Source organism: Rhipicephalus microplus, chromosome 6 (assembly GCF_043290135.1).
Source record: "Rhipicephalus microplus isolate Deutch F79 chromosome 6, USDA_Rmic, whole genome shotgun sequence".
Lineage (NCBI taxonomy): Eukaryota > Metazoa > Arthropoda > Arachnida > Ixodida > Ixodidae > Rhipicephalus > Rhipicephalus microplus.
This window is the reverse complement of record NC_134705.1, coordinates 137,333,096-137,342,033: the sequence shown is the minus strand read 5'-3', so window position 1 is coordinate 137,342,033 and position 8,938 is coordinate 137,333,096. Positions and strand designations below refer to the sequence as shown.

General features: G+C 41.5%; 1 long non-coding RNA gene across 1 annotated transcript in view; it reads right to left on the bottom strand.

Annotated features, from left to right (window-relative positions):
* Positions 1-4,926: 4,926 nt before the first annotated feature.
* The window catches only part of LOC142764958 (uncharacterized), a 32,090-nt gene continuing 28,078 nt past the window's right edge, over positions 4,927-8,938 (bottom strand). The window contains exons 2-3 of the long non-coding RNA XR_012883983.1: positions 5,157-5,293; positions 4,927-5,096 (exon numbers count right to left, since the gene is read on the bottom strand). This is a non-coding gene — a long non-coding RNA (uncharacterized LOC142764958). The remainder of the gene's footprint in view (positions 5,097-5,156; positions 5,294-8,938) is intronic.

Here is an 8,938-nt window from a genome sequence, read left to right as displayed (position 1 = left end):
GCGTGGAGTAAAGTGGTGAATCCATCCATTCATCCATCCATCCAGATATTGATGAACGCTGTATCTTTTCCTTGCCAATGCGTATTATTTGCGTCCAGAGTAAATTGAGTGAAGATAAACCATGCGTTGGCTTGTCTTTTACTGCAGATACCGTTATCATAATAGCATTTTCGGCAAGTGCTAATTATTTATATAGCAGTTGAAGCATGACCTTCAGTTAAATATTTGCTAATGAGCGACTCGCCTATTCCAAGAAATGTTTCCCTGTATGCTACAGCATCACTATTATTTTTATAACACAAGGAACACAAAATTGTGCTGAGATGTTAGCTATAGCCATGATTTAATAAAGATGAGCCCCATAAATTACCGTGGAAGCACGTCTAACGCCGAGTTTCTGCTAATGTTCAACGGGCAGCTAAATGCGCAAGGAACGGCATCGCTTTTTTTTAGCATTTTATTCGCATAAACATCTGCCCGGCAAGACCAGCCTAAAACGAAATATTTGAAAATGAATGGTACAAAGGTAGGATATCGCTCCTGGCAATTAGTTGACTTATTCTCTGTAGAAGTAGCAGACGACGTTTGTCGGTTCGCATCAGATACTGACTACAAGAAGCTTTCTTTTCGCATTTTAAACTGCTAAGTATTGCGTTCGTGGATTAAGATGAACGACGATCGCCTCATTTGATAGCTGATAATTCAGCACAGTGGAGCTTAAAGAAACGCTTTCCCCAGACGTAAGGATTGTTGAAAATAAAGAGCAGCGTCGCGTCAAATGCCGCAGCCTTGTTGGATACTCTCGTTCGTCTAGCAATATAGTAGTGTTCTATAATAAAATAGCATTTTATACTTGCAGTTCCTGGTCTGGTGATGGGCGCAGAAAGTGTTACGAAATTCGCGGATCTATCAATCATAATGTGTCAGGATCAATATGCCATGAGAAACTGCGAACAAATGACTTCGCAGAGATTCCTCGTGCGTGCGTAGTGTCGGTTTCGCAGCAATGCATAGACGCAGTGGTAATTGAAATGTGCCATCACACACGGCCGTACTTGGCGCGTTATTTCAATCACGCAAACGGCGAAAAAAAATGACCATACGTGTCATCTCATAACTTGGGCGTCCTAGTTAGGTATAGTGTACCACGTAAAACCAATTCTATTGTCGCATAAAGGTTTCTTGCGCAGAAGCGCTTAGGAAAATTGATAATTCATATGGGTACACATCTGTAGCTGCAGTGTTGCATTTTCAATTAGAAGCTTCGAGTCACCGCACAAACTAGTGCAATTGGCAGAATAATGCGGAACGCTATTCAGCTGTCAAAATTGTTTTCCCTACATCAACGACTTTGGGCCTCTAAAATATAGGATAAATAACATTCTGAAGGATCGCTTAGTTACGAAGAAAACATTGAGCATTTAATGGTTTTGGGCAAGAGCTACCTGGTCAAGATATTGTGATGAAACACAGCAGCCTACCAACAACATTGGTCATGACCATAATCACAGCGCAGCTTCTATCACCACTGACATAGAGCAGATCCTCTTGAAAGCTGACGCCCTTGCCTGTAAACGACAAAATGAATAGTACGTTATCAAAACACAGTCCATAGAATAATTGCAAATCGTGTTAAACCTAGACAAACGGGTTTTAGCAGTTAAATGACCTAAAGACTCGAAGATATACCGTGCGTATGCTAATAGCCCAATTGATAGGAGAACTGCTGTATGGATGACTTATCGAGCCTTTTTCGCGATAACGCTGGTGCACCGGTAAACTGTAAATTAAACAGACACACATATAATCGGCGCGTGATCCTCAAACAAAAGCTCCAAACACTAACATAGCCCGATAAAGTTAACATATTTGAAATCAGGGCACCGGAATATTCTGAAATTAAACTGAGTGTTAACGTCATAGCTACGTTTGTCACATTTGCAACATGGCGAAATTCTGACCTCGTGAACAGATCTGTTGCTAACGCTGCATATGTTGCCGAAACACACTGCAATGAACAGACTTGAATTTAACAATGAGAGCCTAAATTTTGAACTTTTACTGGTGACATGTGTGCAGTTGGTGGCAAGATTATGACGAACGCTCTGATGTGCCACCTGGACTGGTTTGGCTGAAGCCTGGCACAAAGCGCCGGGCACCGTTGCCAAGAAAACACTTCGATATGCTTAGACAGTATGTCGTCAGGCGTGGGTACCGTGTCGGCAAGAGAATCCAGAGTTACACGGCGCTAGCGGCAATCAAACAATTTGAGAACAAGCTGCGTAGCATCCGTGTAAAGCTTGCTCACGAATGTATAGATGAACTTATACTCCTCTGTGAAAAAAATGTCGCAAAGTTTGACAATGGCAGCATTCTACAGAAATTCCCACAATCTCTTTCAAATTTGTTGACGTATGAAGAGTCATCAAAGTGTCGGTGTTACCTTTTCGAACATAACGCGATTTCCTTTTCAAGTTCACTGTACGCTGGTCGACATAAGGTGACGCAAGTGCGTAGAAGTACTTGTATGGGCGAATCAGTTCGTAAACTCCATAAGCGACTGTTGTAGCATGACGTGGTGGTCAGCACCATAGAAGCACACGAACCTTTTTGAGATGTCAGCGCGTATTAAAATGAGTGAGTTGGAAAATGGCCGTGAAGGCCAGTGCAAACGAAACACCGACAATAGAATAAAACGATGACATAAGCGCAGTCTGTTAACAAAAAGACCTTTGTGCCAATAAAGAGTCCATGCTATCACTCCTCGGTGTTGAAGTCACTAACTGCACTCGATGTGGAAAATATTGCGCTTGGCTTAATGAGATCTTGACATCATTACGAGCCAATTTCCGTCTCCTCAGCATGCAAACCAACTGTCAGAATAGCGGTATATGCAGAATAAATCCACAGAGATGGTGTTTTACGCAATGAGGTGGCTACCGGAGCTGTTTACGTTCCAACAATCGGTGCATCGTTGAGTGACCGGGTGTATCGTAGGCGACAACTTAAAAAAATAGAAAATAGGCAAAGCGTAGTAGCATCGTTTGCAATGAATGGCTCGGAAATATATTCTGGCCTGGTTATGATGGTCTCGATTATTTCTTTTGCCGTTGGTGATGGTCCCTACAGAATATCAAGGGAGTGTCTATGAAAGCTTCATCCGATTCCACTGTTTGCAAGTGGCCACCAAGTTGTAAACATTGACGCTCATTTTGAACCAGTCGAAACGGCATCGGATGTTGTAACATGCGTTTATCACATCAACACTCGAAGTACTGAATGTCCGAACAACCACTAAGCGGCTGTTCATGGCCACAGCGCGAAAGCTGGTAAGTAAAATTTCAATGTTAAGTCTGCTTGTACAGTCAGTGCTCTTGAAACACATCACCGCTACGCGGAGTCATTCCTCATCTGTAAGGAACAATGGTCCTTTCATATTACCCTTAAGTATTTGCATGTATTGGGTCTGTCTGAGGAATAAAAAAACATATATGAGGGCAACATAGTGAGATAGACCTCAACTTTCATTGTAATCGCGCTGACATCGGCGAACTTGAATCATAGGGTTTAATGCGTAAGTACTTATGTCGGAAGATTTGCGTGTGTTTCTAATTGGAAGGCGACAGTTCAAAGCTCACGTTATCGAAATTGATCTTGTTCATATTGGCATCTGTTTAGGTAACAATATGCATATTAGAGGATCTTACAATAAGTAATGTTATCGAACAGCTTGCCTACAACGCTTACATTAGGTAGCAAGGTAATATCGCACAAACACACACAAATGCGCGCGCGCACGCAAGCTTGCTGTGTTTATCTACAGGCACACAGATGCGCAAACGCTGCAGTACTTGTTGCAGTTAAAATAAACGTCGTATATGGGCTGTACAGCTGCAAATTAGGCAATTTACTGGGTGATAAACATTGCGCTACTATAAAAAAAATGGTGCAACCTCCCCGAATGGAGTCGTTTGAAAATTCGAAGGAATTTCGTGGTGTCCATAACGGCATTTCGCACGTGAGAACCCAGCGTTAGTTAGTTTGTTTGTATCCTCTAATCTATGGCTCGTACCCACTCTGGGGGATTGGCCAAGAGAACATATAGAATAATGTTTTATTTTTTTTTTTCTTACAACGCGCAGCCAATAGTGCAGTTCACCGCACGTGGCGTTTTTCTGTAGCGGGAAACGTGGTGTGCGTTTCGAGTTCTAGTAGCTAGCGTTCACGGTTAAAATTTGGGCGCGTGCCCGAAGCTGTTGCTGACAGCTGCCGAGTTACCAAATATGAATTTCTATAAACACAGGTCTGCTCAGGCACCTTCGGCACTGTGTGCAATCTGTGATGAACTGGAAACAATAGATCATTTCTTTTTGACCTGCAGGCGGTTTAACACATTACAAAAACACTATTAGAAATATCTTTACGTGGTATTAGTATGGACTTTTCTCTGCCTGTCATTTTGTCTTTTGGAGCTTCCATTTCTGGTTTCTCTAATGCGACAGTATGCGCGGCCCTCCAGGACTATATTGATGAAAATAATAGGTTGACTAACTAACCAGTTTCATTATCCTAACATGTCCACATAATTATATACGTAAAAATCAAATTATTGCTCTATTCTAAGAATGAATTCGTTTATGTAAATATTTGTATGCATTACATTAAGCACCACACTCTCCTAGGCCATCGGTAATCTTTCTATTAAACCTCCATCATTCCAAATCTGAACAGTAAATTTTAAAACCACTCGATTCTTGGCCAATCCTCCACAGTGGGTATGCACCACTAAAAATAGGAGAACAACAACAACAAAAGCTGCCGACCCTGTAGCGTGATATGGTGAGGGCTCCAGTTGCTAGAGACGCGCGCGCCCACAGCTATTGCTGTGCGAAAGGACGGTGAATAAATCCAAACGGACGCCGGACATAGCTCGAATAAGAAATGTATTTGCATATAAAAACGAAAGAATGCAACAAGAAATATCTAGTTGGATGATTCAAGTGAAGAGTAAAGTCCTCAGACATATACCATCAGGTTTTACGTCCATGTGTTTCTTTCGGTGCTCAGAAAACATTCCGTGCAATATTCGAGACACCCTGTAAATGCAGAAGTTCATATTGATAATCACATTTTATCTCGCTCAGCTAGAATCTTACTTATGTTCCTTGTTGTAACACGATCGTGTGTAGATTATAGATTTCTGCTTCATCTCATTAACCTGGTCCACTAAACACCTTAGGTTGGTTTTTCCTGTAGTAGTGTGCGTCCATATTGGCTCGAACGTAGAGAAAAACTGCAACAAAAAAGCGGGTAACATGAAGACCACAATCATTGGATTTCGTGCTCTCCAGGTGACTCTATGGAATTTAAGTGTACCAAGTGCAAGTCATTCTCTCATAATTATACGATGCCTCTTACACTTCTGAACGAACGGAAGAGTCTGATTTTGAAATTTTTTAAGGGATAATCATGCTCTGCTACTTCAAGAACGTTATTTTTTACATGAAACTTTCAAAGTAACCTTCATAAACCTATATTATAGACAGCCTTAACCATGGTTAAGCTCACAATGTTTACTGCCAACCACGGTTAGGGCTAGCTACACGGCAGACGTAAGAATCGGTCGTTTCGACATGGTTATCATGATTCGAGTAAGATTAGTACCGTTTATTCTTACGAACCAAGAAGCTAAGAAGGTGGCTTTGAACGTTTTTTGATGATTTTTAAGTAATACAGCTTCAGTCGACGAAAAAAAGTCGAGCGAAATGCGTGTACAATTAGGTTCACACTAGAATGGCGAACAAATACTGTTCCATCTTCTGCGTGTTTACTGAAAGAGTATTGCGAGAAGTTTCTCCGCCAAAATTGCTTTTCTGATTGTCCGTGTCCAACCGTCTCATAGAGCCGTAAACACCACATAGGTATTCCGAGATCAAACCAATCAATACACTGTCTTGGAGGTGCAGAAAGACTGTCTTTTACCCCGTAGGTTGTTAAGAATGCGCGCACTCTTCTTGCTAACACATGATAAGCTGAGTTAGCCAAGTAGTGCAGGCTGATTTAATCAGCCTTCACTACTTGCTATTTGAGCATGTGTAAAAACGACAAGCCTCGTTCGCTTCAACTGCAAGTAATATTATAAATTTTGGTTAAACATAACATTTCAAACTGTCCGTACGACATGGGCATTACGTTTTCTTATTTTTTGAAAGATTTTCGTCAGTCAAGCTCTGCTAAATACTCTCTATGTCACTATCGTGGCTCCATATCCACGCTGCCAGTTTGATACTTGTATTACGGTTTGATACTTGTATTAGTTGTCGCTGTGAAGAAATTACAAAATGTGTGCTTTACCCGAAGTTCGTGAAAATTGGAGTTTGTTGGTGGGTATGTTTCATGCTATGTGACTGCATTGCTTGTCCAGCACAATACCCTGCGCTAGTGTCACGACCTTTATCTCGGAAGCAGTTACGAAAGGTTGGATTAGGAGAAAGACGGTGGGAGAAACAGGATTATGGCCAGAAAAAACACTTTATCACACCAAACAAAACAAAAAACACAGAATTCGCTCCATAATAATAAACACGTATTTACACAATATTCCGCTATAACAAGAAATCGTAACTAACACTGATCGAAGTCAAGTTCAGTGTTAAGCCTCAAACTGTTCCTAGCCGAATTGGCTCTCGGTGGCTGCTTTTGTTGGTTGGTATGTTTGGTTTTGTTGGAAGTTTGATGGTTGGTATGTTTCATGCTATGTGATTGCATAGCTTGTCCAGCACAATACCCTCTGCTAGTGTCACGACCTTTATCTCGGAAGCAGTTGCGAAAGGTTGGATTGGGAAAGAGACGGCGGGAGAAACGGGATTATGGCCAGAAAAAACACTTTATCACACCAAACAAAACGAAAAACACAGAATTCGCTCCATATTATTGAACACCTATTTACACAATGTTCCGCTATAACAAAAAATCGTAACTAACACTGATCGAAGTCAAGTTCAGTGTTAAGCCTTAAACTGTTCCTAGCCAAATTGGCTCTCGGTGGCTGCTTTTGTTGGTTGGTATGTTTGGTTTTGTTGGAAGTTTGTTGGTTGGTATGTTTGGTTTTGTTGGAAGTTTGTTGGTTGGTATGTTTCATGCTATGTGATTGCATAGCTTCTCTAGCACAATACCCTCTGCTAGTGTCACGATCTTTATCTCGGAGGCAGTTGCGAAAGGTTGGATTGGGAGAGAGATGGCGGGAGAAACGGGATTAGGGCCAGAAATAACACTTTATTACACCAAACAAAACAAAAAACTCAGAATTCGCTCCATAAAAATGAACACCTATTTACACAATGTTCCGCTATAACAAGAAATCGTAACTAACACTGATCAAAGTCAAGTTCAGTGTTAAGCCTTAAACTGTTCCTAGCCGAATTGGCTCTCGGTGGCTGCTTTTGTTGGTTGGTATGTTTGGTTTTGTTGGAAGTTTGTTGGTTGGTATGTTTCATGCTATGTGATTGCATAGCCTGTCCAGCACAATACCCTCTGCTAGTGTCACGACCTTTATCTCGGAAGCAGTTGCGAAAGGTTGGATTGGGAGAGAGACGGTGGGGAAACGGGATTATGGCCAGAAAAAACACTTTATCACACCAAACAAAACAAAAAAAACTCAGAATTCGCTCCATAATAATCAACATCTATATACACAATATTCCGCTATAACAAGAAATTGTAATTAACACTGATCGAAGTCAAGTTCAGTGTTAAGCCTTAAACTGTTCCTAGCCAAATTGGCTCTCGGTGGCTGCTTTTGTTGGTTGGTATGTTTGGTTTTGTTGGCAGTTTGTTTGTTGGTATGTTTCATGCTATGTGATTGCATAGCTTGTCCAGCACAATACCCTTTGCTAGTGTCATGACCTTTATCTCGGAAGCAGTTGCGAAAGGTTGGATTGGGAGAGAGACGGCGGGAGAAACGGGATTATGGCCAGAAAAAACACTTTATCACACTAAACAAAACAAAAAAAACTCAGAATTCGCTCCATAATAATCAACGCCTATTTACACAATGTTCCGCTATAACAAGAAATCGTAACTAACACTGATCGAAGTCAAGTTCAGTGTTAAGCCCTAAACTGTTCCTAGCCAAATTGGCTCTCGGTGGCTGCTTTTGTTGGTTGGTATGTTTGGTTTTGTTGGAAGTTTGTTGGTTGGTATGTTTCATGCTATGTGATTGCATAGCTTGTCCAGCACAATACCCTCTGCTAGTGTCACGACCTTCATCTCGGAAGCAGTTGCGAAAGGTTGGATTGGGAGAGAGACGGCGGGAGAAACAGGATTATGGCCAGAAAAAACACTTTATCACACCAAACAAAACAAAAAACTCAGAATTCGCTCCATAATAAAACACCTATTTACACAATATTCCGCTATAACAAGAAATCGTAACTAACACTGATCGAAGTCAAGTTCAGTGTTAAGCCTTAAACTGTTCCTAGCCGAATTGGCTCTCGGTGGCTGCTTTTGTTGGTTGGTATGTTTGGTTTTGTTGGAAGTTTGATGGTTGGTATGTTTCACGCTATGTGATTGCATAGCTTGTCCAGCACAATACCCTCTGCTAGTGTCACGACCTTTATCTCGGAAGCGGTTGCGAAAGGTTGGATTGGGAAAGAGACGGCGGGAGAAACGGGGTTATGGCCAGAAAAAACACTTTATCACACCAAACAAAACGAAAAACACAGAATTCACTCCCTATTAATGGACACCTATTTACACAATGTTCCGCTATAACAAAAACTCGTAACTAACACTGATCGAAGTCAAGTTCAGTGTTAAGCCTTAAACTGTTCCTAGCCAAATTGGCTCTCGGTGGCTGCTTTCAGCAACGTCTCCTCTAGAAAAATGCCTGTGACTTGAGCTGAAGAGCTGGTTTCCGGCCTTCTCCTGTTCTCTC